General features: G+C 39.8%; 64 non-coding genes and 9 pseudogenes across 64 annotated transcripts; all 73 read left to right on the top strand.

The window, feature by feature from the left end:
• The first annotated feature begins 54 nt into the window (after positions 1 to 54).
• On the top strand, positions 55 to 173 carry LOC136680479 (5S ribosomal RNA). Its single transcript, XR_010797091.1, has one exon. It is a non-coding gene; the product is annotated as a 5S ribosomal RNA (ribosomal RNA).
• A 221-nt stretch (positions 174 to 394) lies between these two features.
• On the top strand, positions 395 to 513 carry LOC136680478 (5S ribosomal RNA). The gene has a single exon (XR_010797090.1). It is a non-coding gene; the product is annotated as a 5S ribosomal RNA (ribosomal RNA).
• A 221-nt stretch (positions 514 to 734) lies between these two features.
• On the top strand, positions 735 to 853 carry LOC136680477 (5S ribosomal RNA). Its single transcript, XR_010797089.1, has one exon. It is a non-coding gene; the product is annotated as a 5S ribosomal RNA (ribosomal RNA).
• A 206-nt stretch (positions 854 to 1,059) lies between these two features.
• LOC136680476 (5S ribosomal RNA) lies at positions 1,060 to 1,178 on the top strand. The gene has a single exon (XR_010797088.1). It is a non-coding gene; the product is annotated as a 5S ribosomal RNA (ribosomal RNA).
• Positions 1,179 to 1,384: 206 nt separating this feature from the next.
• On the top strand, positions 1,385 to 1,503 carry LOC136680475 (5S ribosomal RNA). The gene has a single exon (XR_010797087.1). It is a non-coding gene; the product is annotated as a 5S ribosomal RNA (ribosomal RNA).
• Positions 1,504 to 1,709: 206 nt separating this feature from the next.
• LOC136680474 (5S ribosomal RNA) lies at positions 1,710 to 1,828 on the top strand. Its single transcript, XR_010797086.1, has one exon. It is a non-coding gene; the product is annotated as a 5S ribosomal RNA (ribosomal RNA).
• A 223-nt stretch (positions 1,829 to 2,051) lies between these two features.
• Positions 2,052 to 2,170, top strand: LOC136680473 (5S ribosomal RNA). The gene has a single exon (XR_010797085.1). It is a non-coding gene; the product is annotated as a 5S ribosomal RNA (ribosomal RNA).
• Positions 2,171 to 2,376: 206 nt separating this feature from the next.
• Positions 2,377 to 2,495, top strand: LOC136680472 (5S ribosomal RNA). Its single transcript, XR_010797084.1, has one exon. It is a non-coding gene; the product is annotated as a 5S ribosomal RNA (ribosomal RNA).
• A 221-nt stretch (positions 2,496 to 2,716) lies between these two features.
• On the top strand, positions 2,717 to 2,835 carry LOC136680470 (5S ribosomal RNA). Its single transcript, XR_010797082.1, has one exon. It is a non-coding gene; the product is annotated as a 5S ribosomal RNA (ribosomal RNA).
• Positions 2,836 to 3,041: 206 nt separating this feature from the next.
• Positions 3,042 to 3,160, top strand: LOC136680469 (5S ribosomal RNA). Its single transcript, XR_010797081.1, has one exon. It is a non-coding gene; the product is annotated as a 5S ribosomal RNA (ribosomal RNA).
• Positions 3,161 to 3,381: 221 nt separating this feature from the next.
• Positions 3,382 to 3,500, top strand: LOC136680468 (5S ribosomal RNA). The gene has a single exon (XR_010797080.1). It is a non-coding gene; the product is annotated as a 5S ribosomal RNA (ribosomal RNA).
• Positions 3,501 to 3,705: 205 nt separating this feature from the next.
• LOC136680467 (5S ribosomal RNA) lies at positions 3,706 to 3,824 on the top strand. Its single transcript, XR_010797079.1, has one exon. It is a non-coding gene; the product is annotated as a 5S ribosomal RNA (ribosomal RNA).
• Positions 3,825 to 4,047: 223 nt separating this feature from the next.
• Positions 4,048 to 4,166, top strand: LOC136680465 (5S ribosomal RNA). Its single transcript, XR_010797078.1, has one exon. It is a non-coding gene; the product is annotated as a 5S ribosomal RNA (ribosomal RNA).
• Positions 4,167 to 4,373: 207 nt separating this feature from the next.
• On the top strand, positions 4,374 to 4,492 carry LOC136680464 (5S ribosomal RNA). The gene has a single exon (XR_010797077.1). It is a non-coding gene; the product is annotated as a 5S ribosomal RNA (ribosomal RNA).
• Positions 4,493 to 4,715: 223 nt separating this feature from the next.
• Positions 4,716 to 4,834, top strand: LOC136680463 (5S ribosomal RNA). Its single transcript, XR_010797076.1, has one exon. It is a non-coding gene; the product is annotated as a 5S ribosomal RNA (ribosomal RNA).
• A 221-nt stretch (positions 4,835 to 5,055) lies between these two features.
• On the top strand, positions 5,056 to 5,174 carry LOC136680269 (5S ribosomal RNA). The gene has a single exon (XR_010796925.1). It is a non-coding gene; the product is annotated as a 5S ribosomal RNA (ribosomal RNA).
• A 206-nt stretch (positions 5,175 to 5,380) lies between these two features.
• Positions 5,381 to 5,499, top strand: LOC136680462 (5S ribosomal RNA). Its single transcript, XR_010797075.1, has one exon. It is a non-coding gene; the product is annotated as a 5S ribosomal RNA (ribosomal RNA).
• Positions 5,500 to 5,720: 221 nt separating this feature from the next.
• LOC136680268 (5S ribosomal RNA) lies at positions 5,721 to 5,839 on the top strand. The gene has a single exon (XR_010796924.1). It is a non-coding gene; the product is annotated as a 5S ribosomal RNA (ribosomal RNA).
• Positions 5,840 to 6,045: 206 nt separating this feature from the next.
• LOC136680461 (5S ribosomal RNA) lies at positions 6,046 to 6,164 on the top strand. The gene has a single exon (XR_010797074.1). It is a non-coding gene; the product is annotated as a 5S ribosomal RNA (ribosomal RNA).
• Positions 6,165 to 6,385: 221 nt separating this feature from the next.
• On the top strand, positions 6,386 to 6,504 carry LOC136680267 (5S ribosomal RNA). Its single transcript, XR_010796923.1, has one exon. It is a non-coding gene; the product is annotated as a 5S ribosomal RNA (ribosomal RNA).
• A 206-nt stretch (positions 6,505 to 6,710) lies between these two features.
• Positions 6,711 to 6,829, top strand: LOC136680460 (5S ribosomal RNA). Its single transcript, XR_010797073.1, has one exon. It is a non-coding gene; the product is annotated as a 5S ribosomal RNA (ribosomal RNA).
• A 222-nt stretch (positions 6,830 to 7,051) lies between these two features.
• Positions 7,052 to 7,170, top strand: LOC136680458 (5S ribosomal RNA). Its single transcript, XR_010797071.1, has one exon. It is a non-coding gene; the product is annotated as a 5S ribosomal RNA (ribosomal RNA).
• Positions 7,171 to 7,376: 206 nt separating this feature from the next.
• LOC136680457 (5S ribosomal RNA) lies at positions 7,377 to 7,495 on the top strand. The gene has a single exon (XR_010797070.1). It is a non-coding gene; the product is annotated as a 5S ribosomal RNA (ribosomal RNA).
• A 223-nt stretch (positions 7,496 to 7,718) lies between these two features.
• On the top strand, positions 7,719 to 7,837 carry LOC136680285 (5S ribosomal RNA). Its single transcript, XR_010796940.1, has one exon. It is a non-coding gene; the product is annotated as a 5S ribosomal RNA (ribosomal RNA).
• A 221-nt stretch (positions 7,838 to 8,058) lies between these two features.
• Positions 8,059 to 8,177, top strand: LOC136680456 (5S ribosomal RNA). Its single transcript, XR_010797069.1, has one exon. It is a non-coding gene; the product is annotated as a 5S ribosomal RNA (ribosomal RNA).
• Positions 8,178 to 8,383: 206 nt separating this feature from the next.
• Positions 8,384 to 8,502, top strand: LOC136680454 (5S ribosomal RNA). Its single transcript, XR_010797068.1, has one exon. It is a non-coding gene; the product is annotated as a 5S ribosomal RNA (ribosomal RNA).
• Positions 8,503 to 8,709: 207 nt separating this feature from the next.
• Positions 8,710 to 8,828, top strand: LOC136680453 (5S ribosomal RNA). Its single transcript, XR_010797067.1, has one exon. It is a non-coding gene; the product is annotated as a 5S ribosomal RNA (ribosomal RNA).
• A 224-nt stretch (positions 8,829 to 9,052) lies between these two features.
• On the top strand, positions 9,053 to 9,171 carry LOC136680373 (5S ribosomal RNA). Its single transcript, XR_010797024.1, has one exon. It is a non-coding gene; the product is annotated as a 5S ribosomal RNA (ribosomal RNA).
• A 206-nt stretch (positions 9,172 to 9,377) lies between these two features.
• Positions 9,378 to 9,496, top strand: LOC136680450 (5S ribosomal RNA). The gene has a single exon (XR_010797066.1). It is a non-coding gene; the product is annotated as a 5S ribosomal RNA (ribosomal RNA).
• A 224-nt stretch (positions 9,497 to 9,720) lies between these two features.
• On the top strand, positions 9,721 to 9,839 carry LOC136680415 (5S ribosomal RNA; annotated as a pseudogene).
• Positions 9,840 to 10,062: 223 nt separating this feature from the next.
• LOC136680439 (5S ribosomal RNA) lies at positions 10,063 to 10,181 on the top strand. Its single transcript, XR_010797065.1, has one exon. It is a non-coding gene; the product is annotated as a 5S ribosomal RNA (ribosomal RNA).
• A 224-nt stretch (positions 10,182 to 10,405) lies between these two features.
• Positions 10,406 to 10,524, top strand: LOC136680449 (5S ribosomal RNA; annotated as a pseudogene).
• Positions 10,525 to 10,747: 223 nt separating this feature from the next.
• LOC136680427 (5S ribosomal RNA) lies at positions 10,748 to 10,866 on the top strand. The gene has a single exon (XR_010797064.1). It is a non-coding gene; the product is annotated as a 5S ribosomal RNA (ribosomal RNA).
• Positions 10,867 to 11,090: 224 nt separating this feature from the next.
• Positions 11,091 to 11,209, top strand: LOC136680416 (5S ribosomal RNA). The gene has a single exon (XR_010797063.1). It is a non-coding gene; the product is annotated as a 5S ribosomal RNA (ribosomal RNA).
• A 224-nt stretch (positions 11,210 to 11,433) lies between these two features.
• LOC136680448 (5S ribosomal RNA) lies at positions 11,434 to 11,552 on the top strand (annotated as a pseudogene).
• Positions 11,553 to 11,775: 223 nt separating this feature from the next.
• Positions 11,776 to 11,894, top strand: LOC136680404 (5S ribosomal RNA). Its single transcript, XR_010797055.1, has one exon. It is a non-coding gene; the product is annotated as a 5S ribosomal RNA (ribosomal RNA).
• Positions 11,895 to 12,118: 224 nt separating this feature from the next.
• LOC136680372 (5S ribosomal RNA) lies at positions 12,119 to 12,237 on the top strand. Its single transcript, XR_010797023.1, has one exon. It is a non-coding gene; the product is annotated as a 5S ribosomal RNA (ribosomal RNA).
• Positions 12,238 to 12,443: 206 nt separating this feature from the next.
• On the top strand, positions 12,444 to 12,562 carry LOC136680392 (5S ribosomal RNA). The gene has a single exon (XR_010797043.1). It is a non-coding gene; the product is annotated as a 5S ribosomal RNA (ribosomal RNA).
• Positions 12,563 to 12,786: 224 nt separating this feature from the next.
• On the top strand, positions 12,787 to 12,905 carry LOC136680447 (5S ribosomal RNA; annotated as a pseudogene).
• Positions 12,906 to 13,128: 223 nt separating this feature from the next.
• On the top strand, positions 13,129 to 13,247 carry LOC136680381 (5S ribosomal RNA). Its single transcript, XR_010797032.1, has one exon. It is a non-coding gene; the product is annotated as a 5S ribosomal RNA (ribosomal RNA).
• A 224-nt stretch (positions 13,248 to 13,471) lies between these two features.
• On the top strand, positions 13,472 to 13,590 carry LOC136680371 (5S ribosomal RNA). Its single transcript, XR_010797022.1, has one exon. It is a non-coding gene; the product is annotated as a 5S ribosomal RNA (ribosomal RNA).
• A 206-nt stretch (positions 13,591 to 13,796) lies between these two features.
• LOC136680370 (5S ribosomal RNA) lies at positions 13,797 to 13,915 on the top strand. Its single transcript, XR_010797021.1, has one exon. It is a non-coding gene; the product is annotated as a 5S ribosomal RNA (ribosomal RNA).
• Positions 13,916 to 14,139: 224 nt separating this feature from the next.
• LOC136680414 (5S ribosomal RNA) lies at positions 14,140 to 14,258 on the top strand (annotated as a pseudogene).
• A 223-nt stretch (positions 14,259 to 14,481) lies between these two features.
• Positions 14,482 to 14,600, top strand: LOC136680369 (5S ribosomal RNA). The gene has a single exon (XR_010797020.1). It is a non-coding gene; the product is annotated as a 5S ribosomal RNA (ribosomal RNA).
• A 224-nt stretch (positions 14,601 to 14,824) lies between these two features.
• On the top strand, positions 14,825 to 14,943 carry LOC136680368 (5S ribosomal RNA). The gene has a single exon (XR_010797019.1). It is a non-coding gene; the product is annotated as a 5S ribosomal RNA (ribosomal RNA).
• Positions 14,944 to 15,168: 225 nt separating this feature from the next.
• Positions 15,169 to 15,287, top strand: LOC136680385 (5S ribosomal RNA). Its single transcript, XR_010797036.1, has one exon. It is a non-coding gene; the product is annotated as a 5S ribosomal RNA (ribosomal RNA).
• Positions 15,288 to 15,511: 224 nt separating this feature from the next.
• On the top strand, positions 15,512 to 15,630 carry LOC136680366 (5S ribosomal RNA). Its single transcript, XR_010797018.1, has one exon. It is a non-coding gene; the product is annotated as a 5S ribosomal RNA (ribosomal RNA).
• A 207-nt stretch (positions 15,631 to 15,837) lies between these two features.
• On the top strand, positions 15,838 to 15,956 carry LOC136680365 (5S ribosomal RNA). The gene has a single exon (XR_010797017.1). It is a non-coding gene; the product is annotated as a 5S ribosomal RNA (ribosomal RNA).
• A 224-nt stretch (positions 15,957 to 16,180) lies between these two features.
• Positions 16,181 to 16,299, top strand: LOC136680364 (5S ribosomal RNA). The gene has a single exon (XR_010797016.1). It is a non-coding gene; the product is annotated as a 5S ribosomal RNA (ribosomal RNA).
• A 224-nt stretch (positions 16,300 to 16,523) lies between these two features.
• LOC136680358 (5S ribosomal RNA) lies at positions 16,524 to 16,642 on the top strand. Its single transcript, XR_010797010.1, has one exon. It is a non-coding gene; the product is annotated as a 5S ribosomal RNA (ribosomal RNA).
• A 224-nt stretch (positions 16,643 to 16,866) lies between these two features.
• LOC136680363 (5S ribosomal RNA) lies at positions 16,867 to 16,985 on the top strand. Its single transcript, XR_010797015.1, has one exon. It is a non-coding gene; the product is annotated as a 5S ribosomal RNA (ribosomal RNA).
• Positions 16,986 to 17,192: 207 nt separating this feature from the next.
• On the top strand, positions 17,193 to 17,311 carry LOC136680362 (5S ribosomal RNA). The gene has a single exon (XR_010797014.1). It is a non-coding gene; the product is annotated as a 5S ribosomal RNA (ribosomal RNA).
• A 224-nt stretch (positions 17,312 to 17,535) lies between these two features.
• LOC136680387 (5S ribosomal RNA) lies at positions 17,536 to 17,654 on the top strand. The gene has a single exon (XR_010797038.1). It is a non-coding gene; the product is annotated as a 5S ribosomal RNA (ribosomal RNA).
• Positions 17,655 to 17,861: 207 nt separating this feature from the next.
• Positions 17,862 to 17,980, top strand: LOC136680375 (5S ribosomal RNA). The gene has a single exon (XR_010797026.1). It is a non-coding gene; the product is annotated as a 5S ribosomal RNA (ribosomal RNA).
• A 207-nt stretch (positions 17,981 to 18,187) lies between these two features.
• Positions 18,188 to 18,306, top strand: LOC136680346 (5S ribosomal RNA). The gene has a single exon (XR_010796999.1). It is a non-coding gene; the product is annotated as a 5S ribosomal RNA (ribosomal RNA).
• A 224-nt stretch (positions 18,307 to 18,530) lies between these two features.
• On the top strand, positions 18,531 to 18,649 carry LOC136680361 (5S ribosomal RNA). Its single transcript, XR_010797013.1, has one exon. It is a non-coding gene; the product is annotated as a 5S ribosomal RNA (ribosomal RNA).
• Positions 18,650 to 18,872: 223 nt separating this feature from the next.
• LOC136680335 (5S ribosomal RNA) lies at positions 18,873 to 18,991 on the top strand. The gene has a single exon (XR_010796988.1). It is a non-coding gene; the product is annotated as a 5S ribosomal RNA (ribosomal RNA).
• A 224-nt stretch (positions 18,992 to 19,215) lies between these two features.
• Positions 19,216 to 19,334, top strand: LOC136680360 (5S ribosomal RNA). The gene has a single exon (XR_010797012.1). It is a non-coding gene; the product is annotated as a 5S ribosomal RNA (ribosomal RNA).
• Positions 19,335 to 19,558: 224 nt separating this feature from the next.
• Positions 19,559 to 19,677, top strand: LOC136680359 (5S ribosomal RNA). Its single transcript, XR_010797011.1, has one exon. It is a non-coding gene; the product is annotated as a 5S ribosomal RNA (ribosomal RNA).
• A 207-nt stretch (positions 19,678 to 19,884) lies between these two features.
• Positions 19,885 to 20,003, top strand: LOC136680438 (5S ribosomal RNA; annotated as a pseudogene).
• A 207-nt stretch (positions 20,004 to 20,210) lies between these two features.
• LOC136680357 (5S ribosomal RNA) lies at positions 20,211 to 20,329 on the top strand. Its single transcript, XR_010797009.1, has one exon. It is a non-coding gene; the product is annotated as a 5S ribosomal RNA (ribosomal RNA).
• Positions 20,330 to 20,537: 208 nt separating this feature from the next.
• On the top strand, positions 20,538 to 20,656 carry LOC136680418 (5S ribosomal RNA; annotated as a pseudogene).
• A 207-nt stretch (positions 20,657 to 20,863) lies between these two features.
• LOC136680376 (5S ribosomal RNA) lies at positions 20,864 to 20,982 on the top strand. The gene has a single exon (XR_010797027.1). It is a non-coding gene; the product is annotated as a 5S ribosomal RNA (ribosomal RNA).
• Positions 20,983 to 21,204: 222 nt separating this feature from the next.
• On the top strand, positions 21,205 to 21,323 carry LOC136680356 (5S ribosomal RNA). Its single transcript, XR_010797008.1, has one exon. It is a non-coding gene; the product is annotated as a 5S ribosomal RNA (ribosomal RNA).
• Positions 21,324 to 21,546: 223 nt separating this feature from the next.
• LOC136680266 (5S ribosomal RNA) lies at positions 21,547 to 21,665 on the top strand. Its single transcript, XR_010796922.1, has one exon. It is a non-coding gene; the product is annotated as a 5S ribosomal RNA (ribosomal RNA).
• Positions 21,666 to 21,889: 224 nt separating this feature from the next.
• On the top strand, positions 21,890 to 22,008 carry LOC136680431 (5S ribosomal RNA; annotated as a pseudogene).
• Positions 22,009 to 22,231: 223 nt separating this feature from the next.
• Positions 22,232 to 22,350, top strand: LOC136680355 (5S ribosomal RNA). The gene has a single exon (XR_010797007.1). It is a non-coding gene; the product is annotated as a 5S ribosomal RNA (ribosomal RNA).
• Positions 22,351 to 22,557: 207 nt separating this feature from the next.
• LOC136680264 (5S ribosomal RNA) lies at positions 22,558 to 22,676 on the top strand. Its single transcript, XR_010796920.1, has one exon. It is a non-coding gene; the product is annotated as a 5S ribosomal RNA (ribosomal RNA).
• Positions 22,677 to 22,900: 224 nt separating this feature from the next.
• On the top strand, positions 22,901 to 23,019 carry LOC136680430 (5S ribosomal RNA; annotated as a pseudogene).
• Positions 23,020 to 23,241: 222 nt separating this feature from the next.
• LOC136680354 (5S ribosomal RNA) lies at positions 23,242 to 23,360 on the top strand. The gene has a single exon (XR_010797006.1). It is a non-coding gene; the product is annotated as a 5S ribosomal RNA (ribosomal RNA).
• A 222-nt stretch (positions 23,361 to 23,582) lies between these two features.
• Positions 23,583 to 23,701, top strand: LOC136680353 (5S ribosomal RNA). Its single transcript, XR_010797005.1, has one exon. It is a non-coding gene; the product is annotated as a 5S ribosomal RNA (ribosomal RNA).
• Positions 23,702 to 23,908: 207 nt separating this feature from the next.
• Positions 23,909 to 24,027, top strand: LOC136680352 (5S ribosomal RNA). Its single transcript, XR_010797004.1, has one exon. It is a non-coding gene; the product is annotated as a 5S ribosomal RNA (ribosomal RNA).
• Positions 24,028 to 24,234: 207 nt separating this feature from the next.
• On the top strand, positions 24,235 to 24,353 carry LOC136680350 (5S ribosomal RNA). The gene has a single exon (XR_010797003.1). It is a non-coding gene; the product is annotated as a 5S ribosomal RNA (ribosomal RNA).
• The last annotated feature ends 148 nt before the right edge of the window (positions 24,354 to 24,501 follow it).

Here is a 24,501-nt window from a genome sequence, read left to right as displayed (position 1 = left end):
AGTATTACTCTTAGAAGAGTATATAGAAATAGTCTTCTACAGCCAGCAGTGATCGCTTACGGCCATACCACTCCTTGAAAGCCCGATCCCGTCTGATCTCGGAAGCGAAGAAGAGTTGGGCCTAGTTAGTACTTGGATGGGAGACTGCCTGGGAATACTAGGTGCTGTAAGCTTTTTAGCTTAAGTTTCTATTATAAAGGCAGTAACCACAGTCATTTAAACACAAGAGAAGAAGAAAACTTAAAAAAAAAAAACAACAAAAAAAAAAAACGAACTGGAAAGCCAATCATTTTCATTTGAGGTGTCAGGTGGTCTACCGTTTACAGGCAGATCTAAAACAAGTATTACTCTTAGAAGAGTATATAGAAATAGTCTTCTACAGCCAGCAGTGATCGCTTACGGCCATACCACTCCTTGAAAGCCCGATCCCGTCTGATCTCGGAAGCGAAGAAGAGTTGGGCCTAGTTAGTACTTGGATGGGAGACTGCCTGGGAATACTAGGTGCTGTAAGCTTTTTAGCTTAAGTTTCTATTATAAAGGCAGTAACCACAGTCATTTAAACACAAGAGAAGAAGAAAACTTAAAAAAAAAAAACAACAAAAAAAAAAAACGAACTGGAAAGCCAATCATTTTCATTTGAGGTGTCAGGTGGTCTACCGTTTACAGGCAGATCTAAAACAAGTATTACTCTTAGAAGAGTATATAGAAATAGTCTTCTACAGCCAGCAGTGATCGCTTACGGCCATACCACTCCTTGAAAGCCCGATCCCGTCTGATCTCGGAAGCGAAGAAGAGTTGGGCCTAGTTAGTACTTGGATGGGAGACTGCCTGGGAATACTAGGTGCTGTAAGCTTTTTAGCTTAAGTTTCTATTATAAAGGCAGTAACCACAGTCATTTAAACACAAGAGAAGAAGAAAACTACAAAAAAAAAAAACGAACTGGAAAGCCAATCATTTTCATTTGAGGTGTCAGGTGGTCTACCGTTTACAGGCAGATCTAAAACAAGTATTACTCTTAGAAGAGTATATAGAAATAGTCTTCTACAGCCAGCAGTGATTGCTTACGGCCATACCACTCCTTGAAAGCCCGATCCCGTCTGATCTCGGAAGCGAAGAAGAGTTGGGCCTAGTTAGTACTTGGATGGGAGACTGCCTGGGAATACTAGGTGCTGTAAGCTTTTTAGCTTAAGTTTCTATTATAAAGGCAGTAACCACAGTCATTTAAACACAAGAGAAGAAGAAAACTACAAAAAAAAAAAACGAACTGGAAAGCCAATCATTTTCATTTGAGGTGTCAGGTGGTCTACCGTTTACAGGCAGATCTAAAACAAGTATTACTCTTAGAAGAGTATATAGAAATAGTCTTCTACAGCCAGCAGTGATCGCTTACGGCCATACCACTCCTTGAAAGCCCGATCCCGTCTGATCTCGGAAGCGAAGAAGAGTTGGGCCTAGTTAGTACTTGGATGGGAGACTGCCTGGGAATACTAGGTGCTGTAAGCTTTTTAGCTTAAGTTTCTATTATAAAGGCAGTAACCACAGTCATTTAAACACAAGAGAAGAAGAAAACTACAAAAAAAAAAAACGAACTGGAAAGCCAATCATTTTCATTTGAGGTGTCAGGTGGTCTACCGTTTACAGGCAGATCTAAAACAAGTATTACTCTTAGAAGAGTATATAGAAATAGTCTTCTACAGCCAGCAGTGATCGCTTACGGCCATACCACTCCTTGAAAGCCCGATCCCGTCTGATCTCGGAAGCGAAGAAGAGTTGGGCCTAGTTAGTACTTGGATGGGAGACTGCCTGGGAATACTAGGTGCTGTAAGCTTTTTAGCTTAAGTTTCTATTATAAAGGCAGTAACCACAGTCATTTAAACGCAAGAGAAGAAGAAAACTTTAAAAAAAAAAAACAACAACAAAAAAAAAACGAACTGGAAAGCCAATCATTTTCATTTGAGGTGTCAGGTGGTCTACCGTTTACAGGCAGATCTAAAACAAGTATTACTCTTAGAAGAGTATATAGAAATAGTCTTCTACAGCCAGCAGTGATCGCTTACGGCCATACCACTCCTTGAAAGCCCGATCCCGTCTGATCTCGGAAGCGAAGAAGAGTTGGGCCTAGTTAGTACTTGGATGGGAGACTGCCTGGGAATACTAGGTGCTGTAAGCTTTTTAGCTTAAGTTTCTATTATAAAGGCAGTAACCACAGTCATTTAAACACAAGAGAAGAAGAAAACTACAAAAAAAAAAAACGAACTGGAAAGCCAATCATTTTCATTTGAGGTGTCAGGTGGTCTACCGTTTACAGGCAGATCTAAAACAAGTATTACTCTTAGAAGAGTATATAGAAATAGTCTTCTACAGCCAGCAGTGATCGCTTACGGCCATACCACTCCTTGAAAGCCCGATCCCGTCTGATCTCGGAAGCGAAGAAGAGTTGGGCCTAGTTAGTACTTGGATGGGAGACTGCCTGGGAATACTAGGTGCTGTAAGCTTTTTAGCTTAAGTTTCTATTATAAAGGCAGTAACCACAGTCATTTAAACACAAGAGAAGAAGAAAACTTAAAAAAAAAAAACAACAAAAAAAAAAAACGAACTGGAAAGCCAATCATTTTCATTTGAGGTGTCAGGTGGTCTACCGTTTACAGGCAGATCTAAAACAAGTATTACTCTTAGAAGAGTATATAGAAATAGTCTTCTACAGCCAGCAGTGATCGCTTACGGCCATACCACTCCTTGAAAGCCCGATCCCGTCTGATCTCGGAAGCGAAGAAGAGTTGGGCCTAGTTAGTACTTGGATGGGAGACTGCCTGGGAATACTAGGTGCTGTAAGCTTTTTAGCTTAAGTTTCTATTATAAAGGCAGTAACCACAGTCATTTAAACACAAGAGAAGAAGAAAACTACAAAAAAAAAAAACGAACTGGAAAGCCAATCATTTTCATTTGAGGTGTCAGGTGGTCTACCGTTTACAGGCAGATCTAAAACAAGTATTACTCTTAGAAGAGTATATAGAAATAGTCTTCTACAGCCAGCAGTGATCGCTTACGGCCATACCACTCCTTGAAAGCCCGATCCCGTCTGATCTCGGAAGCGAAGAAGAGTTGGGCCTAGTTAGTACTTGGATGGGAGACTGCCTGGGAATACTAGGTGCTGTAAGCTTTTTAGCTTAAGTTTCTATTATAAAGGCAGTAACCACAGTCATTTAAACACAAGAGAAGAAGAAAACTTAAAAAAAAAAACAACAAAAAAAAAAAAACGAACTGGAAAGCCAATCATTTTCATTTGAGGTGTCAGGTGGTCTACCGTTTACAGGCAGATCTAAAACAAGTATTACTCTTAGAAGAGTATATAGAAATAGTCTTCTACAGCCAGCAGTGATCGCTTACGGCCATACCACTCCTTGAAAGCCCGATCCCGTCTGATCTCGGAAGCGAAGAAGAGTTGGGCCTAGTTAGTACTTGGATGGGAGACTGCCTGGGAATACTAGGTGCTGTAAGCTTTTTAGCTTAAGTTTCTATTATAAAGGCAGTAACCACAGTCATTTAAACACAAGAGAAGAAGAAAACTACAAAAAAAAAAACGAACTGGAAAGCCAATCATTTTCATTTGAGGTGTCAGGTGGTCTACCGTTTACAGGCAGATCTAAAACAAGTATTACTCTTAGAAGAGTATATAGAAATAGTCTTCTACAGCCAGCAGTGATCGCTTACGGCCATACCACTCCTTGAAAGCCCGATCCCGTCTGATCTCGGAAGCGAAGAAGAGTTGGGCCTAGTTAGTACTTGGATGGGAGACTGCCTGGGAATACTAGGTGCTGTAAGCTTTTTAGCTTAAGTTTCTATTATAAAGGCAGTAACCACAGTCATTTAAACGCAAGAGAAGAAGAAAACTTTAAAAAAAAAAAACAACAACAAAAAAAAAACGAACTGGAAAGCCAATCATTTTCATTTGAGGTGTCAGGTGGTCTACCGTTTACAGGCAGATCTAAAACAAGTATTACTCTTAGAAGAGTATATAGAAATAGTCTTCTACAGCCAGCAGTGATCGCTTACGGCCATACCACTCCTTGAAAGCCCGATCCCGTCTGATCTCGGAAGCGAAGAAGAGTTGGGCCTAGTTAGTACTTGGATGGGAGACTGCCTGGGAATACTAGGTGCTGTAAGCTTTTTAGCTTAAGTTTCTATTATAAAGGCAGTAACCACAGTCATTTAAACACAAGAGAAGAAGAAAACTACAAAAAAAAAAAAACGAACTGGAAAGCCAATCATTTTCATTTGAGGTGTCAGGTGGTCTACCGTTTACAGGCAGATCTAAAACAAGTATTACTCTTAGAAGAGTATATAGAAATAGTCTTCTACAGCCAGCAGTGATCGCTTACGGCCATACCACTCCTTGAAAGCCCGATCCCGTCTGATCTCGGAAGCGAAGAAGAGTTGGGCCTAGTTAGTACTTGGATGGGAGACTGCCTGGGAATACTAGGTGCTGTAAGCTATTTAGCTTAAGTTTCTATTATAAAGGCAGTAACCACAGTCATTTAAACGCAAGAGAAGAAGAAAACTTTAAAAAAAAAAAACAACAACAAAAAAAAAACGAACTGGAAAGCCAATCATTTTCATTTGAGGTGTCAGGTGGTCTACCGTTTACAGGCAGATCTAAAACAAGTATTACTCTTAGAAGAGTATATAGAAATAGTCTTCTACAGCCAGCAGTGATCGCTTACGGCCATACCACTCCTTGAAAGCCCGATCCCGTCTGATCTCGGAAGCGAAGAAGAGTTGGGCCTAGTTAGTACTTGGATGGGAGACTGCCTGGGAATACTAGGTGCTGTAAGCTTTTTAGCTTAAGTTTCTATTATAAAGGCAGTAACCACAGTCATTTAAACACAAGAGAAGAAGAAAACTTAAAAAAAAAAACAACAAAAAAAAAAAAACGAACTGGAAAGCCAATCATTTTCATTTGAGGTGTCAGGTGGTCTACCGTTTACAGGCAGATCTAAAACAAGTATTACTCTTAGAAGAGTATATAGAAATAGTCTTCTACAGCCAGCACTGATCGCTTACGGCCATACCACTCCTTGAAAGCCCGATCCCGTCTGATCTCGGAAGCGAAGAAGAGTTGGGCCTAGTTAGTACTTGGATGGGAGACTGCCTGGGAATCCTAGGTGCTGTAAGCTTTTTAGCTTAAGTTTCTATTATAAAGGCAGTAACCACAGTCATTTAAACACAAGAGAAGAAGAAAACTACAAAAAAAAAAAACGAACTGGAAAGCCAATCATTTTCATTTGAGGTGTCAGGTGGTCTACCGTTTACAGGCAGATCTAAAACAAGTATTACTCTTAGAAGAGTATATAGAAATAGTCTTCTACAGCCAGCAGTGATCGCTTACGGCCATACCACTCCTTGAAAGCCCGATCCCGTCTGATCTCGGAAGCGAAGAAGAGTTGGGCCTAGTTAGTACTTGGATGGGAGACTGCCTGGGAATACTAGGTGCTGTAAGCTTTTTAGCTTAAGTTTCTATTATAAAGGCAGTAACCACAGTCATTTAAACACAAGAGAAGAAGAAAACTTAAAAAAAAAAACAACAAAAAAAAAAAAACGAACTGGAAAGCCAATCATTTTCATTTGAGGTGTCAGGTGGTCTACCGTTTACAGGCAGATCTAAAACAAGTATTACTCTTAGAAGAGTATATAGAAATAGTCTTCTACAGCCAGCATTGATCGCTTACGGCCATACCACTCCTTGAAAGCCCGATCCCGTCTGATCTCGGAAGCGAAGAAGAGTTGGGCCTAGTTAGTACTTGGATGGGAGACTGCCTGGGAATCCTAGGTGCTGTAAGCTTTTTAGCTTAAGTTTCTATTATAAAGGCAGTAACCACAGTCATTTAAACACAAGAGAAGAAGAAAACTACAAAAAAAAAAAACGAACTGGAAAGCCAATCATTTTCATTTGAGGTGTCAGGTGGTCTACCGTTTACAGGCAGATCTAAAACAAGTATTACTCTTAGAAGAGTATATAGAAATAGTCTTCTACAGCCAGCAGTGATCGCTTACGGCCATACCACTCCTTGAAAGCCCGATCCCGTCTGATCTCGGAAGCGAAGAAGAGTTGGGCCTAGTTAGTACTTGGATGGGAGACTGCCTGGGAATACTAGGTGCTGTAAGCTTTTTAGCTTAAGTTTCTATTATAAAGGCAGTAACCACAGTCATTTAAACACAAGAGAAGAAGAAAACTTAAAAAAAAAAACAACAAAAAAAAAAAAACGAACTGGAAAGCCAATCATTTTCATTTGAGGTGTCAGGTGGTCTACCGTTTACAGGCAGATCTAAAACAAGTATTACTCTTAGAAGAGTATATAGAAATAGTCTTCTACAGCCAGCACTGATCGCTTACGGCCATACCACTCCTTGAAAGCCCGATCCCGTCTGATCTCGGAAGCGAAGAAGAGTTGGGCCTAGTTAGTACTTGGATGGGAGACTGCCTGGGAATCCTAGGTGCTGTAAGCTTTTTAGCTTAAGTTTCTATTATAAAGGCAGTAACCACAGTCATTTAAACACAAGAGAAGAAGAAAACTACAAAAAAAAAAAACGAACTGGAAAGCCAATCATTTTCATTTGAGGTGTCAGGTGGTCTACCGTTTACAGGCAGATCTAAAACAAGTATTACTCTTAGAAGAGTATATAGAAATAGTCTTCTACAGCCAGCAGTGATCGCTTACGGCCATACCACTCCTTGAAAGCCCGATCCCGTCTGATCTCGGAAGCGAAGAAGAGTTGGGCCTAGTTAGTACTTGGATGGGAGACTGCCTGGGAATACTAGGTGCTGTAAGCTTTTTAGCTTAAGTTTCTATTATAAAGGCAGTAACCACAGTCATTTAAACACAAGAGAAGAAGAAAACTTAAAAAAAAAAAACAACAAAAAAAAAAAAACGAACTGGAAAGCCAATCATTTTCATTTGAGGTGTCAGGTGGTCTACCGTTTACAGGCAGATCTAAAACAAGTATTACTCTTAGAAGAGTATATAGAAATAGTCTTCTACAGCCAGCAGTGATCGCTTACGGCCATACCACTCCTTGAAAGCCCGATCCCGTCTGATCTCGGAAGCGAAGAAGAGTTGGGCCTAGTTAGTACTTGGATGGGAGACTGCCTGGGAATACTAGGTGCTGTAAGCTTTTTAGCTTAAGTTTCTATTATAAAGGCAGTAACCACAGTCATTTAAACACAAGAGAAGAAGAAAACTACAAAAAAAAAAAACGAACTGGAAAGCCAATCATTTTCATTTGAGGTGTCAGGTGGTCTACCGTTTACAGGCAGATCTAAAACAAGTATTACTCTTAGAAGAGTATATAGAAATAGTCTTCTACAGCCAGCAGTGATCGCTTACGGCCATACCACTCCTTGAAAGCCCGATCCCGTCTGATCTCGGAAGCGAAGAAGAGTTGGGCCTAGTTAGTACTTGGATGGGAGACTGCCTGGGAATACTAGGTGCTGTAAGCTTTTTAGCTTAAGTTTCTATTATAAAGGCAGTAACCACAGTCATTTAAACGCAAGAGAAGAAGAAAACTTTAAAAAAAAAAAACAACAACAAAAAAAAAACGAACTGGAAAGCCAATCATTTTCATTTGAGGTGTCAGGTGGTCTACCGTTTACAGGCAGATCTAAAACAAGTATTACTCTTAGAAGAGTATATAGAAATAGTCTTCTACAGCCAGCAGTGATCGCTTACGGCCATACCACTCCTTGAAAGCCCGATCCCGTCTGATCTCGGAAGCGAAGAAGAGTTGGGCCTAGTTAGTACTTGGTTGGGAGACTGCCTGGGAATACTAGGTGCTGTAAGCTTTTTAGCTTAAGTTTCTATTATAAAGGCAGTAACCACAGTCATTTAAACACAAGAGAAGAAGAAAACTTAAAAAAAAAAAACAACAAAAAAAAAAAACGAACTGGAAAGCCAATCATTTTCATTTGAGGTGTCAGGTGGTCTACCGTTTACAGGCAGATCTAAAACAAGTATTACTCTTAGAAGAGTATATAGAAATAGTCTTCTACAGCCAGCAGTGATCGCTTACGGCCATACCACTCCTTGAAAGCCCGATCCCGTCTGATCTCGGAAGCGAAGAAGAGTTGGGCCTAGTTAGTACTTGGATGGGAGACTGCCTGGGAATACTAGGTGCTGTAAGCTTTTTAGCTTAAGTTTCTATTATAAAGGCAGTAACCACAGTCATTTAAACACAAGAGAAGAAGAAAACTACAAAAAAAAAAAACGAACTGGAAAGCCAATCATTTTCATTTGAGGTGTCAGGTGGTCTACCGTTTACAGGCAGCTCTAAAACAAGTATTACTCTTAGAAGAGTATATAGAAATAGTCTTCTACAGCCAGCAGTGATCGCTTACGGCCATACCACTCCTTGAAAGCCCGATCCCGTCTGATCTCGGAAGCGAAGAAGAGTTGGGCCTAGTTAGTACTTGGATGGGAGACTGCCTGGGAATACTAGGTGCTGTAAGCTTTTTAGCTTAAGCTTCTATTATAAAGACAGTAACCACAGTCATTTAAACACAAGAGAAGAAAAAAACAACAAAAAAAAAAAAACGAACTGGAAAGCCAATCATTTTCATTTGAGGTGTCAGGTGGTCTACCGTTTACAGGCAGCTCTAAAACAAGTATTACTCTTAGAAGAGTATATAGAAATAGTCTTCTACAGCCAGCAGTGATCGCTTACGGCCATACCACTCCTTGAAAGCCCGATCCCGTCTGATCTCGGAAGCGAAGAAGAGTTGGGCCTAGTTAGTACTTGGATGGGAGACTGCCTGGGAATACTAGGTGCTGTAAGCTTTTTAGCTTAAGTTTCTATTATAAAGACAGTAACCACAGTCATTTAAACACAAGAGAAGAAGATAACTTAAAAAAAACAAACAACAAAAAAAAAAAAAAACGAACTGGAAAGCCAATCATTTTCATTTGAGGTGTCAGGTGGTCTACCGTTTACAGGCAGCTCTAAAACAAGTATTACTCTTAGAAGAGTATATAGAAATAGTCTTCTACAGCCAGCAGTGATCGCTTACGGCCATACCACTCCTTGAAAGCCCGATCTCGTCTGATCTCGGAAGCGAAGAAGAGTTGGGCCTAGTTAGTACTTGGATGGGAGACTGCCTGGGAATACTAGGTGCTGTAAGCTTTTTAGCTTAAGCTTCTATTATAAAGACAGTAACCACAGTCATTTAAACACAAGAGAAGAAAAAAACAACAAAAAAAAAAAACGAACTGGAAAGCCAATCATTTTCATTTGAGGTGTCAGGTGGTCTACCGTTTACAGGCAGCTCTAAAACAAGTATTACTCTTAGAAGAGTATATAGAAATAGTCTTCTACAGCCAGCAGTGATCGCTTACGGCCATACCACTCCTTGAAAGCCCGATCCCGTCTGATCTCGGAAGCGAAGAAGAGTTGGGCCTAGTTAGTACTTGGATGGGAGACTGCCTGGGAATACTAGGTGCTGTAAGCTTTTTAGCTTAAGTTTCTATTATAAAGACAGTAACCACAGTCATTTAAACACAAGAGAAGAAGATAACTTAAAAAAAACAAACAACAAAAAAAAAAAAAAACGAACTGGAAAGCCAATCATTTTCATTTGAGGTGTCAGGTGGTCTACCGTTTACAGGCAGCTCTAAAACAAGTATTACTCTTAGAAGAGTATATAGAAATAGTCTTCTACAGCCAGCAGTGATCGCTTACGGCCATACCACTCCTTGAAAGCCCGATCTCGTCTGATCTCGGAAGCGAAGAAGAGTTGGGTCTAGTTAGTACTTGGATGGGAGACTGCCTGGGAATACTAGGTGCTGTAAGCTTTTTAGCTTAAGTTTCTATTATAAAGACAGTAACCACAGTCATTTAAACACAAGAGAAGAAGAAAATTTAAAAAAAACAAACAAAAAAAAAAAAAAAAACGAACTGGAAAGCCAATCATTTTCATTTGAGGTGTCAGGTGGTCTACCGTTTACAGGCAGCTCTAAAACAAGTATTACTCTTAGAAGAGTATATAGAAATAGTCTTCTACAGCCAGCAGTGATCGCTTACGGCCATACCACTCCTTGAAAGCCCGATCCCGTCTGATCTCGGAAGCGAAGAAGAGTTGGGCCTAGTTAGTACTTGGATGGGAGACTGCCTGGGAATACTAGGTGCTGTAAGCTTTTTAGCTTAAGTTTCTATTATAAAGACAGTAACCACAGTCATTTAAACACAAGAGAAGAAGATAACTTAAAAAAAACAAACAACAAAAAAAAAAAAAAACGAACTGGAAAGCCAATCATTTTCATTTGAGGTGTCAGGTGGTCTACCGTTTACAGGCAGCTCTAAAACAAGTATTACTCTTAGAAGAGTATATAGAAATAGTCTTCTACAGCCAGCAGTGATCGCTTACGGCCATACCACTCCTTGAAAGCCCGATCTCGTCTGATCTCGGAAGCGAAGAAGAGTTGGGTCTAGTTAGTACTTGGATGGGAGACTGCCTGGGAATACTAGGTGCAGTAAGCTTTTTAGCTTAAGTTTCTATTATAAAGACAGTAACCACAGTCATTTAAACACAAGAGAAGAAGAAAACTTAAAAAAAACAAACAAAAAAAAAAAAAAAAACGAACTGGAAAGCCAATCATTTTCATTTGAGGTGTCAGGTGGTCTACCGTTTACAGGCAGCTCTAAAACAAGTATTACTCTTAGAAGAGTATATAGAAATAGTCTTCTACAGCCAGCAGTGATCGCTTACGGCCATACCACTCCTTGAAAGCCCGATCCCGTCTGATCTCGGAAGCGAAGAAGAGTTGGGCCTAGTTAGTACTTGGATGGGAGACTGCCTGGGAATACTAGGTGCTGTAAGCTTTTTAGCTTAAGTTTCTATTATAAAGACAGTAACCACAGTCATTTAAACACAAGAGAAGAAGATAACTTAAAAAAAACAAACAACAAAAAAAAAAAAAAACGAACTGGAAAGCCAATCATTTTCATTTGAGGTGTCAGGTGGTCTACCGTTTACAGGCAGCTCTAAAACAAGTATTACTCTTAGAAGAGTATATAGAAATAGTCTTCTACAGCCAGCAGTGATCGCTTACGGCCATACCACTCCTTGAAAGCCCGATCCCGTCTGATCTCGGAAGCGAAGAAGAGTTGGGCCTAGTTAGTACTTGGATGGGAGACTGCCTGGGAATACTAGGTGCTGTAAGCTTTTTAGCTTAAGTTTCTATTATAAAGACAGTAACCACAGTCATTTAAACACAAGAGAAGAAGATAACTTAAAAAAAACAAACAACAAAAAAAAAAAAAAACGAACTGGAAAGCCAATCATTTTCATTTGAGGTGTCAGGTGGTCTACCGTTTACAGGCAGCTCTAAAACAAGTATTACTCTTAGAAGAGTATATAGAAATAGTCTTCTACAGCCAGCAGTGATCGCTTACGGCCATACCACTCCTTGAAAGCCCGATCTCGTCTGATCTCGGAAGCGAAGAAGAGTTGGGTCTAGTTAGTACTTGGATGGGAGACTGCCTGGGAATACTAGGTGCAGTAAGCTTTTTAGCTTAAGTTTCTATTATAAAGACAGTAACCACAGTCATTTAAACACAAGAGAAGAAGAAAACTTAAAAAAAACAAACAAAAAAAAAAAAAAAAACGAACTGGAAAGCCAATCATTTTCATTTGAGGTGTCAGGTGGTCTACCGTTTACAGGCAGCTCTAAAACAAGTATTACTCTTAGAAGAGTATATAGAAATAGTCTTCTACAGCCAGCAGTGATCGCTTACGGCCATACCACTCCTTGAAAGCCCGATCCCGTCTGATCTCGGAAGCGAAGAAGAGTTGGGCCTAGTTAGTACTTGGATGGGAGACTGCCTGGGAATACTAGGTGCTGTAAGCTTTTTAGCTTAAGTTTCTATTATAAAGACAGTAACCACAGTCATTTAAACACAAGAGAAGAAGATAACTTAAAAAAAACAAACAACAAAAAAAAAAAAAAACGAACTGGAAAGCCAATCATTTTCATTTGAGGTGTCAGGTGGTCTACCGTTTACAGGCAGCTCTAAAACAAGTATTACTCTTAGAAGAGTATATAGAAATAGTCTTCTACAGCCAGCAGTGATCGCTTACGGCCATACCACTCCTTGAAAGCCCGATCTCGTCTGATCTCGGAAGCGAAGAAGAGTTGGGCCTAGTTAGTACTTGGATGGGAGACTGCCTGGGAATACTAGGTGCTGTAAGCTTTTTAGCTTAAGCTTCTATTATAAAGACAGTAACCACAGTCATTTAAACACAAGAGAAGAAAAAAACAACAACAAAAAAAAACGAACTGGAAAGCCAATCATTTTCATTTGAGGTGTCAGGTGGTCTACCGTTTACAGGCAGCTCTAAAACAAGTATTACTCTTAGAAGAGTATATAGAAATAGTCTTCTACAGCCAGCAGTGATCGCTTACGGCCATACCACTCCTTGAAAGCCCGATCCCGTCTGATCTCGGAAGCGAAGAAGAGTTGGGCCTAGTTAGTACTTGGATGGGAGACTGCCTGGGAATACTAGGTGCTGTAAGCTTTTTAGCTTAAGTTTCTATTATAAAGACAGTAACCACAGTCATTTAAACACAAGAGAAGAAGATAACTTAAAAAAAACAAACAACAAAAAAAAAAAAAAACGAACTGGAAAGCCAATCATTTTCATTTGAGGTGTCAGGTGGTCTACCGTTTACAGGCAGCTCTAAAACAAGTATTACTCTTAGAAGAGTATATAGAAATAGTCTTCTACAGCCAGCAGTGATCGCTTACGGCCATACCACTCCTTGAAAGCCCGATCTCGTCTGATCTCGGAAGCGAAGAAGAGTTGGGTCTAGTTAGTACTTGGATGGGAGACTGCCTGGGAATACTAGGTGCAGTAAGCTTTTTAGCTTAAGTTTCTATTATAAAGACAGTAACCACAGTCATTTAAACACAAGAGAAGAAGAAAACTTAAAAAAAACAAACAAAAAAAAAAAAAAAAACGAACTGGAAAGCCAATCATTTTCATTTGAGGTGTCAGGTGGTCTACCGTTTACAGGCAGCTCTAAAACAAGTATTACTCTTAGAAGAGTATATAGAAATAGTCTTCTACAGCCAGCAGTGATCGCTTACGGCCATACCACTCCTTGAAAGCCCGATCCCGTCTGATCTCGGAAGCGAAGAAGAGTTGGGCCTAGTTAGTACTTGGATGGGAGACTGCCTGGGAATACTAGGTGCTGTAAGCTTTTTAGCTTAAGTTTCTATTATAAAGACAGTAACCACAGTCATTTAAACACAAGAGAAGAAGATAACTTAAAAAAAACAAACAACAAAAAAAAAAAAAAACGAACTGGAAAGCCAATCATTTTCATTTGAGGTGTCAGGTGGTCTACCGTTTACAGGCAGCTCTAAAACAAGTATTACTCTTAGAAGAGTATATAGAAATAGTCTTCTACAGCCAGCAGTGATCGCTTACGGCCATACCACTCCTTGAAAGCCCGATCTCGTCTGATCTCGGAAGCGAAGAAGAGTTGGGCCTAGTTAGTACTTGGATGGGAGACTGCCTGGGAATACTAGGTGCTGTAAGCTTTTTAGCTTAAGCTTCTATTATAAAGACAGTAACCACAGTCATTTAAACACAAGAGAAGAAAAAAACAACAACAAAAAAAAACGAACTGGAAAGCCAATCATTTTCATTTGAGGTGTCAGGTGGTCTACCGTTTACAGGCAGCTCTAAAACAAGTATTACTCTTAGAAGAGTATATAGAAATAGTCTTCTACAGCCAGCAGTGATCGCTTACGGCCATACCACTCCTTGAAAGCCCGATCCCGTCTGATCTCGGAAGCGAAGAAGAGTTGGGCCTAGTTAGTACTTGGATGGGAGACTGCCTGGGAATACTAGGTGCTGTAAGCTTTTTAGCTTAAGTTTCTATTATAAAGACAGTAACCACAGTCATTTAAACACAAGAGAAGAAGATAACTTAAAAAAAACAAACAACAAAAAAAAAAAAAAACAAACTGGAAAGCCAATCATTTTCATTTGAGGTGTCAGGTGGTCTACCGTTTACAGGCAGCTCTAAAACAAGTATTACTCTTAGAAGAGTATATAGAAATAGTCTTCTACAGCCAGCAGTGATCGCTTACGGCCATACCACTCCTTGAAAGCCCGATCTCGTCTGATCTCGGAAGCGAAGAAGAGTTGGGTCTAGTTAGTACTTGGATGGGAGACTGCCTGGGAATACTAGGTGCTGTAAGCTTTTTAGCTTAAGTTTCTATTATAAAGACAGTAACCACAGTCATTTAAACACAAGAGAAGAAGAAAATGTAAAAAAAACAAACAACAAAAAAAAAAAAAACGAACTGGAAAGCCAATCATTTTCATTTGAGGTGTCAGGTGGTCTACCGTTTACAGGCAGCTCTAAAACAAGTATTACTCTTAGAAGAGTATATAGAAATAGTCTTCTACAGCCAGCAGTGATCGCTTACGGCCATACCACTCCTTGAAAGCCCGATCTCGTCTGATCTCGGAAGCGAAGAAGAGTTGGGCCTAGTTAGTACTTGGATGGGAGACTGCCTGGGAATACTAGGTGCTGTAAGCTTTTTAGCTTAAGTTTCTATTATAAAGACAGTAACCACAGTCATTTAAACACAAGAGAAGAAGAAAACTTAAAAAAAACAAACAAAAAAAAAAAAAAAAAACGAACTGGAAAGCCAATCATTTTCATTTGAGGTGTCAGGTGGTCTACCGTTTACAGGCAGCTCTAAAACAAGTATTACTCTTAGAAGAGTATATAGAAATAGTCTTCTACAGCCAGCAGTGATCGCTTACGGCCATACCACTCCTTGAAAGCCCGATCTCGTCTGATCTCGGAAGCGAAGAAGAGTTGGGCCTAGTTAGTACTTGGATGGGAGACTGCCTGGGAATACTAGGTGCTGTAAGCTTTTTAGCTTAAGTTTCTATTATAAAGACAGTAACCACAGTCATTTAAACACAAGAGAAGAAGAAAACTTAAAAAAAAAACAACAACAAAAAAAAAAAAAAACGAACTGGAAAGCCAGTCATTTTCATTTGAGGTGTCAGGTGGTCTACCGTTTACAGGCAGCTCTAAAACAAGTATTACTCTTAGAAGAGTATATAGAAATAGTCTTCTACAGCCAGCAGTGATCGCTTACGGCCATACCACTCCATGAAAGCCCGATCCCGTCTGATCTCGGAAGCGAAGAAGAGTTGGGCCTAGTTAGTACTTGGATGGGAGACTGCCTGGGAATACTAGGTGCTGTAAGCTTTTTAGCTTAAGTTTCTATTATAAAGGCAGTAACCACAGTCATTTAAACACAAGAGAAGAAGATAACTTAAAAAAAACAAACAACAAAAAAAAAAAAAAACGAACTGGAAAGCCAATCATTTTCATTTGAGGTGTCAGGTGGTCTACCGTTTACAGGCAGCTCTAAAACAAGTATTACTCTTAGAAGAGTATATAGAAATAGTCTTCTACAGCCAGCAGTGATCGCTTACGGCCATACCACTCCTTGAAAGCCCGATCTCGTCTGATCTCGGAAGCGAAGAAGAGTTGGGCCTAGTTAGTACTTGGATGGGAGACTGCCTGGGAATACTAGGTGCTGTAAGCTTTTTAGCTTAAGCTTCTATTATAAAGACAGTAACCACAGTCATTTAAACACAAGAGAAGAAAAAAACAACAAAAAAAAAAAAACGAACTGGAAAGCCAATCATTTTCATTTGAGGTGTCAGGTGGTCTACCGTTTACAGGCAGCTCTAAAACAAGTATTACTCTTAGAAGAGTATATAGAAATAGTCTTCTACAGCCAGCAGTGATCGCTTACGGCCATACCACTCCTTGAAAGCCCGATCTCGTCTGATCTCGGAAGCGAAGAAGAGTTGGGCCTAGTTAGTACTTGGATGGGAGACTGCCTGGGAATACTAGGTGCTGTAAGCTTTTTAGCTTAAGTTTCTATTATAAAGACAGTAACCACAGTCATTTAAACACAAGAGAAGAAGAAAACTTAAAAAAAACAAACAAAAAAAAAAAAAAAAAACGAACTGGAAAGCCAATCATTTTCATTTGAGGTGTCAGGTGGTCTACCGTTTACAGGCAGCTCTAAAACAAGTATTACTCTTAGAAGAGTATATAGAAATAGTCTTCTACAGCCAGCAGTGATCGCTTACGGCCATACCACTCCTTGAAAGCCCGATCTCGTCTGATCTCGGAAGCGAAGAAGAGTTGGGCCTAGTTAGTACTTGGATGGGAGACTGCCTGGGAATACTAGGTGCTGTAAGCTTTTTAGCTTAAGTTTCTATTATAAAGACAGTAACCACAGTCATTTAAACACAAGAGAAGAAGAAAACTTAAAAAAAAAACAACAACAAAAAAAAAAAAAACGAACTGGAAAGCCAATCATTTTCATTTGAGGTGTCAGGTGGTCTACCGTTTACAGGCAGCTCTAAAACAAGTATTACTCTTAGAAGAGTATATAGAAATAGTCTTCTACAGCCAGCAGTGATCGCTTACGGCCATACCACTCCTTGAAAGCCCGATCCCGTCTGATCTCGGAAGCGAAGAAGAGTTGGGCCTAGTTAGTACTTGGATGGGAGACTGCCTGGGAATACTAGGTGCTGTAAGCTTTTTAGCTTAAGTTTCTATTATAAAGGCAGTAACCACAGTCATTTAAACACAAGAGAAGAAGATAACTTAAAAAAAACAAACAACAAAAAAAAAAAAAAACGAACTGGAAAGCCAATCATTTTCATTTGAGGTGTCAGGTGGTCTACCGTTTACAGGCAGCTCTAAAACAAGTATTACTCTTAGAAGAGTATATAGAAATAGTCTTCTACAGCCAGCAGTGATCGCTTACGGCCATACCACTCCTTGAAAGCCCGATCTCGTCTGATCTCGGAAGCGAAGAAGAGTTGGGCCTAGTTAGTACTTGGATGGGAGACTGCCTGGGAATACTAGGTGCTGTAAGCTTTTTAGCTTAAGCTTCTATTATAAAGACAGTAACCACAGTCATTTAAACACAAGAGAAGAAAAAAACAACAAAAAAAAAAAAACGAACTGGAAAGCCAATCATTTTCATTTGAGGTGTCAGGTGGTCTACCGTTTACAGGCAGCTCTAAAACAAGTATTACTCTTAGAAGAGTATATAGAAATAGTCTTCTACAGCCAGCAGTGATCGCTTACGGCCATACCACTCCTTGAAAGCCCGATCTCGTCTGATCTCGGAAGCGAAGAAGAGTTGGGCCTAGTTAGTACTTGGATGGGAGACTGCCTGGGAATACTAGGTGCTGTAAGCTTTTTAGCTTAAGTTTCTATTATAAAGACAGTAACCACAGTCATTTAAACACAAGAGAAGAAGAAAACTTAAAAAAAAAACAACAACAAAAAAAAAAAAAACGAACTGGAAAGCCAATCATTTTCATTTGAGGTGTCAGGTGGTCTACCGTTTACAGGCAGCTCTAAAACAAGTATTACTCTTAGAAGAGTATATAGAAATAGTCTTCTACAGCCAGCAGTGATCGCTTGCGGCCATACCACTCCTTGAAAGCCCGATCTCGTCTGATCTCGGAAGCGAAGAAGAGTTGGGCCTAGTTAGTACTTGGATGGGAGACTGCCTGGGAATACTAGGTGCTGTAAGCTTTTTAGCTTAAGCTTCTATTATAAAGACAGTAACCACAGTCATTTAAACACAAGAGAAGAAAAAAACAACAAAAAAAAAAAAACGAACTGGAAAGCCAATCATTTTCATTTGAGGTGTCAGGTGGTCTACCGTTTACAGGCAGCTCTAAAACAAGTATTACTCTTAGAAGAGTATATAGAAATAGTCTTCTACAGCCAGCAGTGATCGCTTACGGCCATACCACTCCTTGAAAGCCCGATCTCGTCTGATCTCGGAAGCAAAGAAGAGTTGGGCCTAGTTAGTACTTGGATGGGAGACTGCCTGGGAATACTAGGTGCTGTAAGCTTTTTAGCTTAAGCTTCTATTATAAAGACAGTAACCACAGTCATTTAAACACAAGAGAAGAAAAAAACAACAAAAAAAAAAAAACGAACTGGAAAGCCAATCATTTTCATTTGAGGTGTCAGGTGGTCTACCGTTTACAGGCAGCTCTAAAACAAGTATTACTCTTAGAAGAGTATATAGAAATAGTCTTCTACAGCCAGCAGTGATCGCTTACGGCCATACCACTCCTTGAAAGCCCGATCCCGTCTGATCTCGGAAGCGAAGAAGAGTTGGGCCTAGTTAGTACTTGGATGGGAGACTGCCTGGGAATACTAGGTGCTGTAAGCTTTTTAGCTTAAGTTTCTATTATAAAGACAGTAACCACAGTCATTTAAACACAAGAGAAGAAGATAACTTAAAAAAAACAAACAACAAAAAAAAAAAAAAACGAACTGGAAAGCCAATCATTTTCATTTGAGGTGTCAGGTGGTCTACCGTTTACAGGCAGCTCTAAAACAAGTATTACTCTTAGAAGAGTATATAGAAATAGTCTTCTACAGCCAGCAGTGATCGCTTACGGCCATACCACTCCTTGAAAGCCCGATCTCGTCTGATCTCGGAAGCGAAGAAGAGTTGGGCCTAGTTAGTACTTGGATGGGAGACTGCCTGGGAATACTAGGTGCTGTAAGCTTTTTAGCTTAAGTTTCTATTATAAAGACAGTAACCACAGTCATTTAAACACAAGAGAAGAAGAAAACTTAAAAAAAACAAAAAAAAAAAAAAAAAAAAACGAACTGGAAAGCCAATCATTTTCATTTGAGGTGTCAGGTGGTCTACCGTTTACAGGCAGCTCTAAAACAAGTATTACTCTTAGAAGAGTATATAGAAATAGTCTTCTACAGCCAGCAGTGATCGCTTACGGCCATACCACTCCTTGAAAGCCCGATCCCGTCTGATCTCGGAAGCGAAGAAGAGTTGGGCCTAGTTAGTACTTGGATGGGAGACTGCCTGGGAATACTAGGTGCTGTAAGCTTTTTAGCTTAAGTTTCTATTATAAAGACAGTAACCACAGTCATTTAAACACAAGAGAAGAAGATAACTTAAAAAAAACAAACAACAAAAAAAAAAAAAAACGAACTGGAAAGCCAATCATTTTCATTTGAGGTGTCAGGTGGTCTACCGTTTACAGGCAGCTCTAAAACAAGTATTACTCTTAGAAGAGTATATAGAAATAGTCTTCTACAGCCAGCAGTGATCGCTTACGGCCATACCACTCCTTGAAAGCCCGATCTCGTCTGATCTCGGAAGCGAAGAAGAGTTGGGCCTAGTTAGTACTTGGATGGGAGACTGCCTGGGAATACTAGGTGCTGTAAGCTTTTTAGCTTAAGTTTCTATTATAAAGACAGTAACCACAGTCATTTAAACACAAGAGAAGAAGAAAACTTAAAAAAAAAACAACAACAAAAAAAAAAAAAACGAACTGGAAAGCCAATCATTTTCATTTGAGGTGTCAGGTGGTCTACCGTTTACAGGCAGCTCTAAAACAAGTATTACTCTTAGAAGAGTATATAGAAATAGTCTTCTACAGCCAGCAGTGATCGCTTACGGCCATACCACTCCTTGAAAGCCCGATCTCGTCTGATCTCGGAAGCGAAGAAGAGTTGGGCCTAGTTAGTACTTGGATGGGAGACTGCCTGGGAATACTAGGTGCTGTAAGCTTTTTAGCTTAAGCTTCTATTATAAAGACAGTAACCACAGTCATTTAAACACAAGAGAAGAAAAAAACAACAAAAAAAAAAAAACGAACTGGAAAGCCAATCATTTTCATTTGAGGTGTCAGGTGGTCTACCGTTTACAGGCAGCTCTAAAACAAGTATTACTCTTAGAAGAGTATATAGAAATAGTCTTCTACAGCCAGCAGTGATCGCTTACGGCCATACCACTCCTTGAAAGCCCGATCTCGTCTGATCTCGGAAGCGACGAAGAGTTGGGCCTAGTTAGTACTTGGATGGGAGACTGCCTGGGAATACTAGGTGCTGTAAGCTTTTTAGCTTAAGCTTCTATTATAAAGACAGTAACCACAGTCATTTAAACACAAGAGAAGAAAAAAACAACAAAAAAAAAAAAACGAACTGGAAAGCCAATCATTTTCATTTGAGGTGTCAGGTGGTCTACCGTTTACAGGCAGCTCTAAAACAAGTATTACTCTTAGAAGAGTATATAGAAATAGTCTTCTACAGCCAGCAGTGATCGCTTACGGCCATACCACTCCTTGAAAGCCCGATCTCGTCTGATCTCGGAAGCGAAGAAGAGTTGGGCCTAGTTAGTACTTGGATGGGAGACTGCCTGGGAATACTAGGTGCTGTAAGCTTTTTAGCTTAAGCTTCTATTATAAAGACAGTAACCACAGTCATTTAAACACAAGAGAAGAAAAAAACAACAAAAAAAAAAAAAACGAACTGGAAAGCCAATCATTTTCATTTGAGGTGTCAGGTGGTCTACCGTTTACAGGCAGCTCTAAAACAAGTATTACTCTTAGAAGAGTATATAGAAATAGTCTTCTACAGCCAGCAGTGATCGCTTACGACCATACCACTCCTTGAAAGCCCGATCTCGTCTGATCTCGGAAGCGAAGAAGAGTTGGGCCTAGTTAGTACTTGGATGGGAGACTGCCTGGGAATACTAGGTGCTGTAAGCTTTTTAGCTTAAGCTTCTATTATAAAGACAGTAACCACAGTCATTTAAACACAAGAGAAGAAAAAAACAACAAAAAAAAAAAAACGAACTGGAAAGCCAATCATTTTCATTTGAGGTGTCAGGTGGTCTACCGTTTACAGGCAGCTCTAAAACAAGTATTACTCTTAGAAGAGTATATAGAAATAGTCTTCTACAGCCAGCAGTGATCGCTTACGGCCATACCACTCCGTGAAAGCCCGATCCCGTCTGATCTCGGAAGCGAAGAAGAGTTGGGCCTAGTTAGTACTTGGATGGGAGACTGCCTGGGAATACTAGGTGCTGTAAGCTTTTTAGCTTAAGTTTCTATTATAAAGACAGTAACCACAGTCATTTAAACACAAGAGAAGAAGATAACTTAAAAAAAACAAACAACAAAAAAAAAAAAACGAACTGGAAAGCCAATCATTTTCATTTGAGGTGTCAGGTGGTCTACCGTTTACAGGCAGCTCTAAAACAAGTATTACTCTTAGAAGAGTATATAGAAATAGTCTTCTACAGCCAGCAGTGATCGCTTACGGCCATACCACTCCTTGAAAGCCCGATCTCGTCTGATCTCGGAAGCGAAGAAGAGTTGGGCCTAGTTAGTACTTGGATGGGAGACTGCCTGGGAATACTAGGTGCTGTAAGCTTTTTAGCTTAAGTTTCTATTATAAAGACAGTAACCACAGTCATTTAAACACAAGAGAAGAAGAAAACTTAAAAAAAACAAACAAAAAAAAAAAAAAAAACGAACTGGAAAGCCAATCATTTTCATTTGAGGTGTCAGGTGGTCTACCGTTTACAGGCAGCTCTAAAACAAGTATTACTCTTAGAAGAGTATATAGAAATAGTCTTCTACAGCCAGCAGTGATCGCTTACGGCCATACCACTCCTTGAAAGCCCGATCCCGTCTGATCTCGGAAGCGAAGAAGAGTTGGGCCCAGTTAGTACTTGGATGGGAGACTGCCTGGGAATACTAGGTGCTGTAAGCTTTTTAGCTTAAGTTTCTATTATAAAGACAGTAACCACAGTCATTTAAACACAAGAGAAGAAGATAACTTAAAAAAAACAAACAACAAAAAAAAAAAAAAACGAACTGGAAAGCCAATCATTTTCATTTGAGGTGTCAGGTGGTCTACCGTTTACAGGCAGCTCTAAAACAAGTATTACTCTTAGAAGAGTATATAGAAATAGTCTTCTACAGCCAGCAGTGATCGCTTACGGCCATACCACTCCTTGAAAGCCCGATCTCGTCTGATCTCTGAAGCGAAGAAGAGTTGGGCCTAGTTAGTACTTGGATGGGAGACTGCCTGGGAATACTAGGTGCTGTAAGCTTTTTAGCTTAAGTTTCTATTATAAAGACAGTAACCACAGTCATTTAAACACAAGAGAAGAAGAAAACTTAAAAAAAACAAACAAAAAAAAAAAAAAAAACGAACTGGAAAGCCAATCATTTTCATTTGAGGTGTCAGGTGGTCTACCGTTTACAGGCAGCTCTAAAACAAGTATTACTCTTAGAAGAGTATATAGAAATAGTCTTCTACAGCCAGCAGTGATCGCTTACGGCCATACCACTCCTTGAAAGCCCGATCTCGTCTGATCTCGGAAGCGAAGAAGAGTTGGGCCTAGTTAGTACTTGGATGGGAGACTGCCTGGGAATACTAGGTGCTGTAAGCTTTTTAGCTTAAGCTTCTATTATAAAGACAGTAACCACAGTCATTTAAACACAAGAGAAGAAAAAAACAACAAAAAAAAAAAAACGAACTGGAAAGCCAATCATTTTCATTTGAGGTGTCAGGTGGTCTACCGTTTACAGGCAGCTCTAAAACAAGTATTACTCTTAGAAGAGTATATAGAAATAGTCTTCTACAGCCAGCAGTGATCGCTTACGGCCATACCACTCCTTGAAAGCCCGATCCCGTCTGATCTCGGAAGCGAAGAAGAGTTGGGCCCAGTTAGTACTTGGATGGGAGACTGCCTGGGAATACTAGGTGCTGTAAGCTTTTTAGCTTAAGTTTCTATTATAAAGACAGTAACCACAGTCATTTAAACACAAGAGAAGAAGATAACTTAAAAAAAACAAACAACAAAAAAAAAAAAAAACGAACTGGAAAGCCAATCATTTTCATTTGAGGTGTCAGGTGGTCTACCGTTTACAGGCAGCTCTAAAACAAGTATTACTCTTAGAAGAGTATATAGAAATAGTCTTCTACAGCCAGCAGTGATCGCTTACGGCCATACCACTCCTTGAAAGCCCGATCTCGTCTGATCTCTGAAGCGAAGAAGAGTTGGGCCTAGTTAGTACTTGGATGGGAGACTGCCTGGGAATACTAGGTGCTGTAAGCTTTTTAGCTTAAGTTTCTATTATAAAGACAGTAACCACAGTCATTTAAACACAAGAGAAGAAGAAAACTTAAAAAAAACAAAACAAAAAAAAAAAAAAACGAACTGGAAAGCCAATCATTTTCATTTGAGGTGTCAGGTGGTCTACCGTTTACAGGCAGCTCTAAAACAAGTATTACTCTTAGAAGAGTATATAGAAATAGTCTTCTACAGCCAGCAGTGATCGCTTACGGCCATACCACTCCTTGAAAGCCCGATCTCGTCTGATCTCGGAAGCGAAGAAGAGTTGGGCCTAGTTAGTACTTGGATGGGAGACTGCCTGGGAATACTAGGTGCTGTAAGCTTTTTAGCTTAAGCTTCTATTATAAAGACAGTAACCACAGTCATTTAAACACAAGAGAAGAAGAAAACTTAAAAAAAACAAAACAAAAAAAAAAAAAAACGAACTGGAAAGCCAATCATTTTCATTTGAGGTGTCAGGTGGTCTACCGTTTACAGGCAGCTCTAAAACAAGTATTACTCTTAGAAGAGTATATAGAAATAGTCTTCTACAGCCAGCAGTGATCGCTTACGGCCATACCACTCCTTGAAAGCCCGATCTCGTCTGATCTCGGAAGCGAAGAAGAGTTGGGCCTAGTTAGTACTTGGATGGGAGACTGCCTGGGAATACTAGGTGCTGTAAGCTTTTTAGCTTAAGCTTCTATTATAAAGACAGTAACCACAGTCATTTAAACACAAGAGAAGAAGAAAACTACAAAAAAAAAAAAACGAACTGGAAAGCCAATCATTTTCATTTGAGGTGTCAGGTGGTCTACCGTTTACAGGCAGCTCTAAAACAAGTATTACTCTTAGAAGAGTATATAGAAATAGTCTTCTACAGCCAGCAGTGATCGCTTACGGCCATACCACTCCTTGAAAGCCCGATCTCGTCTGATCTCGGAAGCGAAGAAGAGTTGGGCCTAGTTAGTACTTGGATGGGAGACTGCCTGGGAATACTAGGTGCTGTAAGCTTTTTAGCTTAAGCTTCTATTATAAAGACAGTAACCACAGTCATTTAAACACAAGAGAAGAAAAAAACAACAAAAAAAAAAAAACGAACTGGAAAGCCAATCATTTTCATTTGAGGTGTCAGGTGGTCTACCGTTTACAGGCAGCTCTAAAACAAGTATTACTCTTAGAAGAGTATATAGAAATAGTCTTCTACAGCCAGCAGTGATCGCTTACGGCCATACCACTCCTTGAAAGCCCGATCTCGTCTGATCTCGGAAGCGAAGAAGAGTTGGGCCTAGTTAGTACTTGGATGGGAGACTGCCTGGGAATACTAGGTGCTGTAAGCTTTTTAGCTTAAGCTTCTATTATAAAGACAGTAACCACAGTCATTTAAACACAAGAGAAGAAAAAAACAACAAAAAAAAAAAAACGAACTGGAAAGCCAATCATTTTCATTTGAGGTGTCAGGTGGTCTACCGTTTACAGGCAGCTCTA

This window comes from Hoplias malabaricus, unplaced genomic scaffold (assembly GCF_029633855.1).
Source record: "Hoplias malabaricus isolate fHopMal1 unplaced genomic scaffold, fHopMal1.hap1 scaffold_67, whole genome shotgun sequence".
Taxonomy (NCBI): Eukaryota; Metazoa; Chordata; class Actinopteri; order Characiformes; family Erythrinidae; genus Hoplias; species Hoplias malabaricus.
This window is presented reverse-complemented; position numbering and strand designations above follow the sequence as displayed.